This window comes from Schistocerca nitens, chromosome 8, assembly GCF_023898315.1.
Source record: "Schistocerca nitens isolate TAMUIC-IGC-003100 chromosome 8, iqSchNite1.1, whole genome shotgun sequence".
Classification (NCBI taxonomy): domain Eukaryota; kingdom Metazoa; phylum Arthropoda; class Insecta; order Orthoptera; family Acrididae; genus Schistocerca; species Schistocerca nitens.
In genome coordinates, this window is record NC_064621.1 from 381276785 (window position 1) to 381289877 (window position 13093).

General features: G+C 41.7%; 1 protein-coding gene across 2 annotated transcripts in view; it reads right to left on the reverse strand.

Moving 5' to 3' along the window:
• The window catches only part of LOC126199085 (protein mesh), a 272891-nt gene that overhangs the window by 131988 nt on the left and 127810 nt on the right, over nt 1-13093 (reverse strand). The gene's annotated exons all lie outside the window — the stretch shown is intronic.

Below are 13093 nucleotides of genomic sequence, written 5' to 3' on the forward strand. Positions count from 1 at the left end.
AGACACTTAAAGTAGTAAAGGAGTTTTGCTATTTAGGGAGCAAAATAACTGATGATGATCGAAGTAGAGAGGATATAAAATGTAGACTGGCAATGGGAAGGAAAGCGTTTCTGAAGAATAGAAATTTGTTAACATCGAGTATAGATTTAAGCGTCAGGAAGTCGTTTCTGAAAGTATTTGTATGGAGTGTAGCCATGTATGGAAGTGACACATGGACGATAACTAGTTTGGACAAGAAGAGAATAGAAGCTTTCGAAATGTGGTGCTATAGAAGAATGCTGAAGATAAGGTGGGTAGATCACGTAACTAATGAGGAGGTATTGAATAGAATTGGGGAGAAGAGAAGTTTGTGGCACAACTTGACTAGAAGAAGGGATCGGTTGGTAGGACATGTTTTGAGGCATCAAGGGATCACAAATTTAGCATTGGAGGGCACCGTGGAGGGTAAAAATCGTAGAGGGAGACCAAGAGATGAATACACTAAGCAGATTCAGAAGGATGTAGGTTGCAGTAGGTACTGGGAGATGAAGGAGCTTGCACAGGATAGAGTAGCATGGGGAGCTGCATCAAACCAGACTCAGGACTGAAGACAACAACAACAACAACATGTAATGTGACATACAGTGTTGAATAAATATGGGCTCACATTACATATTAAACAAAAATTTGAAATTTCAAACAAAGGACATTTTAAAAACTAAAAACTAAAAACCGATGAAGCAACCGTTTGTTGCGAAAGTTTGAATTTTGTGTGTATAAAATAGAGGGAAATATTCGACGTGGGAAAAATATATCTAAAAACAAAGATGATAAGACTTACCAAACAAAAGCGCTGGCAGGTCGATAGACACACAAACAAACACAAACATACACAAACATACACACAAAATTCAAGCTTTCGCAACAAACGGTTGCTTCATCAGGAAAGAGGGAAGGAGAGGGAAAGACGAAAGGATGTGGGTTTTAAGGGAGAGGGTAAGGAGTCATTCCAATCCCAGGAGCGGAAAGACTTACCTTAGGGGGTCGATAGATACACAAACAAACACAAACATACACACAAAATTCAAGCTTTCGCAACAAACTGTTGCCTCATCAGGAAAGAGGGAAGGAGAGGGAAAGACGAAAGGATGTGGGTTTTAAGGGAGAGGGTAAGGAGTCATTCCAATCCCGGGAGAAGAAAGACTTACCTTAGGGGGAAAAAAGGACGGGTATACACTCGCGCACACACACACATATCCATCCACACATATGCAGACACAAGCAGACATATTTGAAGACAAAGAGTCGAGGGAAACATTCCACGTGGAAAAAATATATCTAAAAAGAAAGATGATGAGACTTACCAAACAAAAGCGCTGGCAGGTCGATAGACACACAAAGAAACACAAATATAGACACAAAATTCAAGCTTTCGCAACAAACTGTTGCCTGATGAGGCAACAGTTTGTTGCGAAAGCTTGAATTTTGTGTCTATATTTGTGTTTCTTTGTGTGTCTATCGACCTGCCAGCGCTTTTGTTTGGTAAGTCTCATCATCTTTCTTTTTATATATATATATATATATATATATATATAGAGAGAGAGAGAGAGAGAGAGAGAGAGAGAGAGGGAAACATCCCACCTCAAAATTCCAATCAACACAATCTGGAACCACAACACCCTAATTCAGTAGTTAACCTCTCCTCAAAACCTCTCTCCCAATCCGAAACCTCTGTCCTATCCAAAGGCCTCACCTTCAGCCCCACTCCCAGATTCAACCAAACAGCCCTCGTCAAAGATTTACTGTCCTACACTCGTACTCTCTGCTGGAAATATCACTTTGCCATGAAGAAAAATGATCCTAATCCTACTCCTAATGATCCAACCCCCCCAAGACACTATCCAAATTGAACCCTGCCTGGAACAGTTCCGTCCTCCGTCACAGCGGGACCGACCTCCTCTTCCTCAAAATCACAAACCTTCCAGGAATTTCTGACTTCCAGCCTTGCCTCTCAATCCTTCTTAAACAACCTTAATCCTACTCCCAACATCACCACTGCTGAAGCCCAAGCTATCCGTGATCTGAAGGCTGACCATTCCATCGTCATTCTTCCAGCGGACAAGGGTTCCATGACCGTGGTACTTGATCGTTGGGAGTATGTGGCTGAGGGACCGCGTCAGCTTTCAGACAACACCACATACAAAGTTTGCCAAGGTAATCCCATTCCTGATGTCCAGGCGGAGCTTCAAGGAATCCTCAGAACCTTAGGCCCCCTACAAAACCTTTCACCTGACTCCATCAGCCTCCTGACCCCACCGACACCCCGCACCCCTATTTTCTACCTTCTTCCTAAAATTCACAAACCCAATCACCTGGCCGTCCCATTGTAGCTGGTTACCAAGCCCCCACAGAACGTATTTCTGCCTACGTAGATCAACACCTTCAACCCATTACATACAGTCTCCCATCCTTCATCAAAGACACCAACCACTTTCTCGAACGACTGGAATCCTTACCCAGTCTGTTACCCCCGGAAACCATCCTTGTAACCATTAATGCCACTTCTTTATACACAAATATTCCGCACGTCCAGGGCCTCGCTGCGATGGAGCACTTCCTTTCACGCCGATCACCTGCCACCCTACCTAAAACCTCTTTCCCCATTACATTAGCCAGCTTCATCCTGACCCACAACTTCATCACTTTTGAAGGCCAGACATACCAACAATTAAAGGGAACAGCCATGGGTACCAGGATGGCCCCCTCGTATGCCAACTTATTCATGGGTCGCTTAGAGGAGGCCTTCTTGGTCACCCAGTCCTGCCAACCCAATGTTTGGAACAGATTTATTGATGACATCTTCATGATCTGGACTCACAGTGAAGAAGAACTCCAGAATTTCCTCTCCAACCTCAACTCCTTTGGTTCCCTCAGATTCACATGGTCCTCCTCCAAATCCCATGCCACTTTCCTTGACGTTGACCTCCATCTGTCCAATGGCCAGCTTCACACGTCCGTCCACATCAAACCCACCAACAAGCAACAGTACCTCCATTATGACAGCTGCCACCCATTCCACATCAAACGGTCCCTTCCCTACAGCCTAGGTCTTCGTGGCAAACGAATCTGCTCCAGTGCGGAATCCCTGAACCATTACACCAACAACCTGAAAACAGCTTTCGCATTCCGCAACTACCCTCCCGACATGGTACAGAAGCAAATTACCAGAGCCACTTCCTCATCCCCTCAAACCCAGAACCTCCCACAGAAGAACCCCCAAAGTGCCCCACTTGTGACAGGATATTTTCCGGGACTGGATTAGACTCTGAATGTGGCTCTCCAGCATGGATACGACTTCCTCAAATCCTGCCCTGAAATGAGATCCATCCTTCATGAAATCCTCCCCACTCCACCAAGAGTGTCTTTCCGCCATCCACCTAACCTTCGTAACCTCTTAGTTCATCCCTATGAAATCCACAAACCACCTTCCCTACCCTCTGGCTCCTACCCTTGTAACTGCCCCCAGTGTAAAACCTGTCCCATGCACCCTCCCGCCACCACCTACTCCAGTCCTGTAACCCGGAAGGTGTACACGATCAAAGGCAGAGCTACGTGTGAAAGCACCCACGTGATTTACCAACTAACCTGCCTACACTGTGAAGTTTTCTATGTGGGAATGACCAGCAACAAACTGTCCATTCGCATGAATGGACACAGGCAGACAGTGTTTGTTGGTAATGAGGATCACCCTGTGGCTAAACATGCCTTGGTGCACGGCCAGCACATCTTGGCACAGTGTTACACCGTCCGGGTTATCTGGATACTTCCCACTAACACCAACCTGTCAGAACTCCGGAGATGGGAACTTGCCCTTCAGTATATCCTCTCTTCTCGTTATCCACCAGGCCTCAACCTCCGCTAATTTCAAGTTGCCGCCGCTCGTACCTCACCTGTCTTTCAACAACATCTTTGCCTCTTTACTTCCACCTTGACTGACATCTCTGCCCAAACTCTTTGCCTTTACAAATGTCTGCTTGTGTCTGTGTATGTGCGGATGGATATGTGTGTGTGTGCGAGTGTATACCTGTCCTTTTTTCCCCCTAAGGTAAGTGTTTCCGCTCCCAGGACTGAAATGACTCCTTACCCTCTCCCTTAAAACCCACATCCTTTCATCTTTCCCTCTCCTTCCTTCTTTCCTGATGAAGCAACTGTTTGTTGCGAAAGCTTGAATTTTGTGTGTATGTTTGTGTTTGTTTGTGTGTCTATCGACCTGCCAGCGCTTTTGTTTGGTAAGTCTCATCATCTTTGTTTTTTGATTTATATATATAACAAAGATGATGTAACTTACCAAACAAAAGTGTTGGCATGTTGATAGACACACAAACAAACACGAACACACACACAAAATTCAAGCTTTCGCAACCAACGGTTGCACTCCAAATCCCAAGCCACTTTCCTTGACATTGACCTCCATCTGTCCAATGGCCAGCTTCACACATCCGTCCACATCAAACCCACCAACAAGCAACAGTACCTCCATTATGACAGCTGCCACCCATTTCACATCAAACGGTCCCTTCCCTACAGCCTAGGTCTTTGTGGCAAACGAATCTGCTCAAGTCCGGAATCCCTGAACCATTACACCAACAACCTGAAAACAGCTTTCGCATCCCGCAACTACCCTCCCGACCTGGTACAGAAGCAAATTACCAGAGCCACTTCCTCATCCCCTCAAACCCAGGACCTCCCACAGAAGAACCCCAAAAGTGCCCCACTTGTGACAGGATACTTTCCGGGACTGGATCAGACTCTGAATGTGGCTCTCCAGCAGGGATACGACTTCCTCAAATCCTGCCCTGAAATGAGATCCATCCTTCATGAAATCTTCCCCACTCCACCAAGAGTCTTTCCGCCGTCCACCTAACCTTCGCAGCCTCTTGGTTCATCCCTATGAAATCCCCAAACCACCTTCCCTACCCTCTGGCTCTTACCCTTGTAACCACCCCCGGTGTAAAATCTGTCCCATGAACCCTCCCGCCACCACCTACTCCAGTCCTGTAACCCGGAAAGTGTACACGATCAAAGGCAGAGCCACGTGTGAAAGCACCCACGTGATTTACCAACTAACCTGCCTACACTGTGAAGCTTTCTATGTGGGAATGCCCAGCAACAAACTGTCCATTCGCATGAATGGACACAGGCAGACAGTGTTTGTTGGTAATGAGGATCACCCTGTGGCTAAATATGCCTTGGTGCACGGCCAGCACATCTTGGCATAGTGTTACACTGTCCGGGTTATCTGGATACTTCCCACTAACACCAACCTGTCAGAACTCCGGAGATGGGAACTTGCCCTACAGTATATCCTCTCTTCCCGTTACCCACCAGGCCTCAACCTCCGCTAATTTCAAGTTGCCACCGCTCATACCTCACCTGTCATTGAACAACATCTTTGCCTCTGTACTTCCGTCTCGACTGACATCTCTGCCCAAACTCTTTGCCTTTACAAATGTCTGCTTGTGTCTGTATATGTGCGGATGGATATGTGTGTGTGTGTGCAAGTGTATACCTGTCCTTTTTTACCCCTAAGGTAAACGTTTCCGCTCCTGGGATTGGAATGACTCCTTACTCTCTCCCTTAAAACCCACATCCTTTCGTCCTTCCCTCTCCTTCCCTCTTTGTGTGTGTCTATCAACATGCCAACGCTTTCATTTGGTAAGTTACATCATCTTTTGGAGATTGATGTCTGAAATACTCCTCTGTGATACATACAAGGGTGAGATTGAGTCAATAATTAAATCACTGAAGACTAAGGACTCTCATGGATATGATGGAGTGCCTAGCAGAATATTAAAGTACTGTGATGCACATGTTAGCCCTGTATTTAGCCATATTTGTTATATTTCCTTTAGGAATGATTAAAGTACTCAGTAGTAAAACCACTTTAGAAAATGGGAGAAAAGGATAATGTAGATAATTTAGACCTATCTGTATGCCATAATTGTTTGCTAAAGTTATTGAAAAGCTTGTGTATGTAAGGATAATTGATCATTTTATGTCACACAATTTGCTATCAAATGTACAGTTCAGCTTTAGAAGCCATTTAACAACTGAAAATCTCTTATCTCTGTGAGGTACTGGATGGGTTAAACAAAAGGTTTTTAACACTAGGCACAATAATCATACCTCCAACTTCTTGCAGCAAAATAAATAATTTCCCAGACAATTTACTATCCAGATTAACAGTAGAACAACTTATACAAATGTGTTAAGTTGATATTGATACAACTCTCTTGGTACCTCTAATTTCCAGAGTTTCTTTCATATGCATTTTTCTTCAAATCCAGATTGGTCAGAGTGGAAAACAAACTCCTTACTGTGTGATGGGATAAGTTTGTTTATCTCAGTTACAAATTTTCAGGCTGACTCACAATTCGCTACGCATCATCAAGCTGATGCTATGTTTGTAATTTTATTATCTTGTGTCTTCCAATTCTGTAGCACCGTTTGCGGTTATGCAACCACCCACTGCTTCCCTTGAAATCACTGTGATCTATGTTGTATACAATTTCACGTGCATAAAATGGTAGGTCAGGATCAAGCCCATCCTGTAAACTGTATCACCAGTTTTTGTAACAAGTACACTTTGTCCTCCCTTGAATATCAGAGTTTTTTGTATGCACTATATGATCATATTATTCAAAATTTGTTTGTAATTTTTTTTTCTGTTGATGCTCTACCATTTCCATAATTATGTTTAGTTCCCACTCCTTGGATAACGATTGTCCACTACTATAGTCCTTGGATACAGGATTTGTGGCTCTCTCTCTAACAAGGATGATGAACTACATAGTTCAACACCTGTTTCAATATCACTTTCACTTGTTAAGCACATATTGTTATCAATGTACTCGCCATGTACGATGTCCACACAGTGAAGCATACATGACACCACACGTTCCATTGAATCATCTAGTAGAAATGCTAATATTTCATCTAACACTTCTTTCGCACTCTGCAAAATATCTTGGGTTCCTTACTGATGAAATGTTAATTATGGCAACTGTTACTGTAGATGTAATGAAATGTTTGCTTTACTTACTGTTGCCACTGCTCTGCTTTGTATCAACATCACTAGTGCTGCTGTAAATTACTTGTTGACTAAGCAGTTCAAGTAGCCTCATGCTGCTGTCACCACCGGATACCTCCAGTTCCACCCCTGTTGCCAGCAGACAATATGCGGGGCATCAAATACCGTAAACATCATTGGCCTTCTGCGACCTCGCAGTCAAGGGGATCCTTGTAAAAAATTAATTTTCCCTCTACCAGTATAGAACAGCGTGCAGAGATTTATAAGGAATCCATCCATATCTGTTACTTATGTCAGTATGATTAGTAATACATACTTGACCTTCCACATAGAGTTAATGCCTTTTGTGGGAAATATACACCCCTGGACATATCTGCACACTGTGTCACCACAATTTCATAAGAAGTGCTGTAGAGGTTGGTATACCTTTGTGAAACACACTGTAGCCGCTTCTTGTGACATATTGGGATAGGCAGAGTGGATAATCACTAGCTCAGTCTTCAGTTTGTGCACCTATGAAGGAGGGAAATACATGAACACAATTCGATGACCTACTTTCTCTCTTGCTTCTACCCCACACGTATCAGCCTTATCCTGTTACGTTCCCAAAACACAATGTACCCTTAATATGGTTCTGCTGTACTTAGATGTTGTACAAACATTTACTACTTGTTTTTAAACCACTTCAGTTAAAGCTAAACAGTAATTTTATATTGTTAAAACAACATTTTTAATAATCTGCAATTTTTCCATCTCCTGCAAGACTGAAACTGTTAGTCCTAGAGAGGAAATGAATAGGGCTTTTTCTGTACTAAATTTAATGTAGTTTAGTTTTGTACTGCAAAGTGTTTCCACTGGGAACAGGGGTTTCTGAATCCTTCAAGAAAAACATATAAAAGTGACCTCTAAATGCCTGCTACCCCAATGCTCAAACCCCATCAGTTAAGATTTTTAGTATGTTGTTTATGACACTCCCTCCTAAGATGGTGCAAAGCTTTGTGACTACATGGTTTCTCTGCCTAATTTTCTTTCACTGACTGGACTATTAAGTTTGGCAGAAGGAAAATGAAAAGTATAACACCAAATCTCCAGATTTATTAACATTTCAGTTACTTTCTTATCTGACACAATGCAGTAAAGTTTTCTTTATATATTTTTTCAAATTTCTGTTCTATCTTGCTCCTTGATCCTGAAACTGACTAAAATGTCTGAAAAGCTAGAGGTGTTACTTCTGCTTTACAGCTCCCTGCCTGAAAACATTCTCCAGTGATCTGGTAATTAATAAGCAGACTTTTCTCTTTTGTTTCATATAGTCTTGTACTTAAATTTTTACTTCTGATTTTGAAATTATATCTGCTTAAAACATACTAGCAAGTAAATAGTACCCTCTACCATGGACTTCACAGTGATTTGCAGAGTATAGAGGCAGCTAAGTTATATATTACAAGCAATAATAGCATCAATCTTATGAGAAATAGACTAAAGGCAAAAGGATTATGGGAGACAATAGACAATGAACATGCCAATGAAATTGGAAATGTGACTGTGTATTGTCACAGATTTTTCCCTGGTGGGAGGACTGGAGCAGAATGCACTCAGCATTTTGATGCCAACTGAGGAGCTACTTGAACGAAAGGAAGAGGCTCAAGGTATGGGAAGCCAAAAACTGCTGGATGATAGGTCTGCTGATCCCAAATCCCTCTTTCTTTTCTTTTGTCTTTTGGGTCATCAGTCTACTGACTGGTTTGATGCAATCTGCCATGAATTCCTCTCCTGTGCCAACCTCTTCATCTCAGAGTAGCACTTGCAACCTACATCTTCAATTATTTGCTAGATGTATTCCCATCTCTGTCTTCCAGTACAGTTTTTGCCCTCTACAGCTCCCTCTAGCACCATGGAAGTCATTCCCTGATGTCTTAAAAGATGCCCTATCAACCTGTCCCTTCTCCTTGTCAGTGTTTTCCACATATTCCTTTCCTCTCCAATTCTCCAAAGCACCTGTTCATTCCTTACCTTATCAATCCACCTAATTTTCAAAATTCATCTGTAGCACCACATGTCAAATGCTTCGATTCTCTTCTGTTCTGGTTTTCCCACAGTCCATGTTTCAGTACCATAAATGCTGTGCTCCAAACGTATATTCTCAGAAATTTCTTCCTCAAATTAAGGCCTATGTTGGATACTCATAGACTTCTCTTGGCCAGGAATGCTCTTTTTGCCAGTGCTATTCTGCTTTTGATGCTCTCCTTGTTCCATTTGTCATTGATTATTTTGCTGCCTATGTAGCAGAATTCCCTAACTCTGTTTACTTTGTGATCATCAATCCTGATGTTAAGTTTCTCACTGTTATCATTTCTGCTACTTCTCATTACTTTTGTCTTTCTTCAATTTACTCTCAGTCCATATTCTGTACTCATTGGGCTGTTCATTCTATTCAGCAGATCAGATAATTCTTCTTCACTTTCACTCAGGATAGCAATGTCACCAGTGAATCATATCACTGATATCCTTTCACTTTGATTGATAATTCCACTCCTGAACCTTTCTTTTATTCCCATCATTGCTTCTTTGATGTACAGATTGAACAGTACGGACAAAAGTCTGCAAACCCGTCTTACACCCTTTTTAATCTGAGCACTTTGTTCTTGGTCATTCACTCTTATTATTCCCTCTTGGCTCTTGTACATATTGTATATCACCTGTATCTCCCTACAGCTACCCCTATTTCTCTCAGGATTTTTAACACCTTGCAACAATTTGATGTTGTCAAGGGGGTCTTGATTTTTCTTTAATCTAGCTTCCATTATCAACTGCAACATCAGAATTGCATCTATGGTGCCTTTAGAAGCCAGACTGTTCATCATCTAATACATCCTCAATTTTATTTTCCATTCTTCTGTATATTATTCTTGTCACCAACTTGGATGCTTGAGCTGTTAAGCTGATTGTGGAGTAATTCTTGTACTAGTCAGCTCTTTCAGTATTCGGAACTGTGTGGATGACATTTTTCTGGAAGTCAGATGGCACGGCTCCAGATTCACACATTCCACACACCAATGTGAATAGTCATTTTGTTGCCACTTCCCCCAATGATTTTATAAATTCTGATTGAATGTTATCTATTCCCTTCTGCCTTATTTTATCTTAAGTCCTTCAAAACTCTCTTAAATTCTGGTTCTAATACTGGATCCCCTATCTCATCTAAATCCTCTCCAATTTCTTCTTCTATAACATCAGACAATTTTTTCCCTCATAGAGGCCTCCAATGTCCTCTTTCCACCCATCTACTCTCTCCTCTGCATTTAACTCATAATGTTACCACCCTTGCTTTTAATTTCACTGAAGGTTGCTTTGACTTTCCTATATGCTGAGTCATTCCTTCCGACAATCATTTTTTTTTCCAATTTCTTAACATTTTTCATGCAGCCATTTCATCTTAGCTTCTCTGCAATTCCTATTTATTTCATTCTTCAGCGACTTGTATTTCTGTATCCCTGAATTTCCCTAAACATTTCTGTACTTGTATATCCCTCTATACGCATCCAAACGATGACATACGGAAAAACAATAACATGGCAGTTAATCAACACCGAAAGCTCTGTCAAGGCTGGAAAGTGGAGATGGCATATTGATTGAAATAAATGTCTTGTCACATATATAACTGTTTCTTGTATACACCTGCATTAATCTTATTTGATCTTATATATACTCATCTTACAGTATCAGTGTTTTTGGGTTTTTGGGGCAGTGACTTGTACTAGTATACAAACCTGTCTTGTTGATTTTTAGCTGTTGAAAGCTTCTTAGTTTTTGTTCTGCTAAGAATTGTAATGGAAAAGTATGAAAGCTTATTTTGCTATATATAAGAAAAAGTGTCCAGTATTATTTTCTATGATATTGCCAAGATCTTTGATAGTATTTCACAAAATATCTCCACTAAAACCATATTCTGCTACCAGTTGCATTCTACATCTACTCCTTTGAATGGCTGAAACTATCTCCATAAAAAAAGAGAAGTTCACATTAATAAAGTATACCTGCCATTCTTCTTTTTTGTCATTTATAGATGAGTTAATGAGATGTTAAAATATTTTTCAGCATTGTTATGTTTTCTTGCAGAATTGAATCCTGACTGACTGAGGACTGTAAATCATCTTACTAGGTAGACCAACATTATTTTTCAACAAGAACTGTGAGAAGTGGATCACTGTGTGTATCAATGCTCTTGACTTCACTACCTGAATCTCCAAAAAGTACAGAATATTAAAACCACTAACAGAAGATAATCCCCAATCTCCCAGAGGGATGTAGGCAAAAGTAGAAGAAAGATCTGTGGACAACATCTTGGAACACCTCAATTACATTAGTCTTAGTGGGCAACATCTTGGCACACCTCAATTCCGTTAGTCTTAGTACCGCATTTGAGCTTTGTTTGGATGTACTTTGGAACCAACGTGGTATATGTTATCAGTGGACACTAGGCCTCATTCATTAAGGTGAAACACTGGCTATTACACATTTTAGGCATTCTAAGAGCATTCCAGAAACAACAGCTTTCCAACAAAAAGCAGCTTAAGAATTCTATCAAGGTACTCTCATATCAAAAACTTAATTTTATCAGAAAAGATAGAGGAATATTTTTAAGATACTCCCCCCTTTACATGCACAGAGGTTTGAGGACCTTTCATGCATCTAAAAGCAGGGAAAGAACTTTGCAGTAGTGATAAAATGAATTACTAACCCAGACCACCAAACATTTTAATAACCAGATATTGGGTAACTACTGTCTCTGTACTTTAAAAGGCTTTAATGAAAAGTGAAAGAGGACTAGAGGCATAGAATTTAAGAATGAAATTAAAAACAAAGTTGCTGTACTGACACAGGAGAATTCCTGGAACCATCAAGGTTACAAATATTTACATAAACTGAAGCACATATGTCAGGGTCCATGAAACAGAAGAATTCTTTGCATCCTCACTTAGTGGAACACAGATCCATATCTGCTGTGAAAAATGGAGGAAGACACAAAGGAAATCCAATGAAGCAAAACCGAAAAAGTCCTCTGAGCCACTGTAGTCTCCAATTTTTGTGTCCACTTTTGTCACCAGGCCAATATAGTCTGGCCTCAACAGTCATGTCTCCTCAAATAGGCAGGTTACTGTTGCTGATAGAACTGTAAGGGGCATTCAAAAAGAAATGAGCTGGAGGCATAGTTACAGAAACCAGTACCTGTATGTTAGAAGTACTGATCCTGGCTGTCGAGACACTTGTTTCCACAAGGTTGTGAATGGTTGTCTCATAAAATTACTGGGGCTGTGATGTTAACCAGTTCCGAATGTACAGCCGGACGTCATCATCTGAGGTGAATCATTTGCCCCACAGAGCCTTTTTAAGGGGACCAAAAATGGTGTAATCACAGGGAGAGAGGTCCAGACTGTATGGAGAATGGCCGAGAATCTCCCATTTGAATTTCTGCAGGAGTGCCGCAACTGTGTTGGCCTTATGAGGCTTGTGTTGGCCACATGAGGCTTTACATTGTCGTGGAGCAGAATTACCTCAGGGGTGAGATTACCTGGTCGTTTGTGAGTAACGCTGGGCATTCACTGTTGTCCTGTGCTGCAGGAAGTGAATCAGAAGGGGGCCATCTTGGTCAAAGAAGAATATCAGCATAACCTTTCCTGCTCTCCTCTGAATGGACTTGGCTTTTTTTGCTGGTGGTGACCCTGGATGCTTCCACTTGAGACTTTGTCGTTTTGATTCTTGTTCAAAGTGATGACACTATGACTCATCTCCAGCCATCACTCATGCCAGGAACACATTCCCTTCCCAAGCATAGCGCAGCAGACGAGCAAGACAGTGGACCATTTGACATGCTTCCTGGTGTGGTTGAAGACTGTGGGGCACCCATTAGGCACACACTTTCTGCATGTGCAGTTGTTCCTTTATGATGGTGTGAATACTTCCAACACTCAGTCTGAACATGGGGGCTATGGCTTTCACTGTCTCTCAGCAGTCCTCAATAAT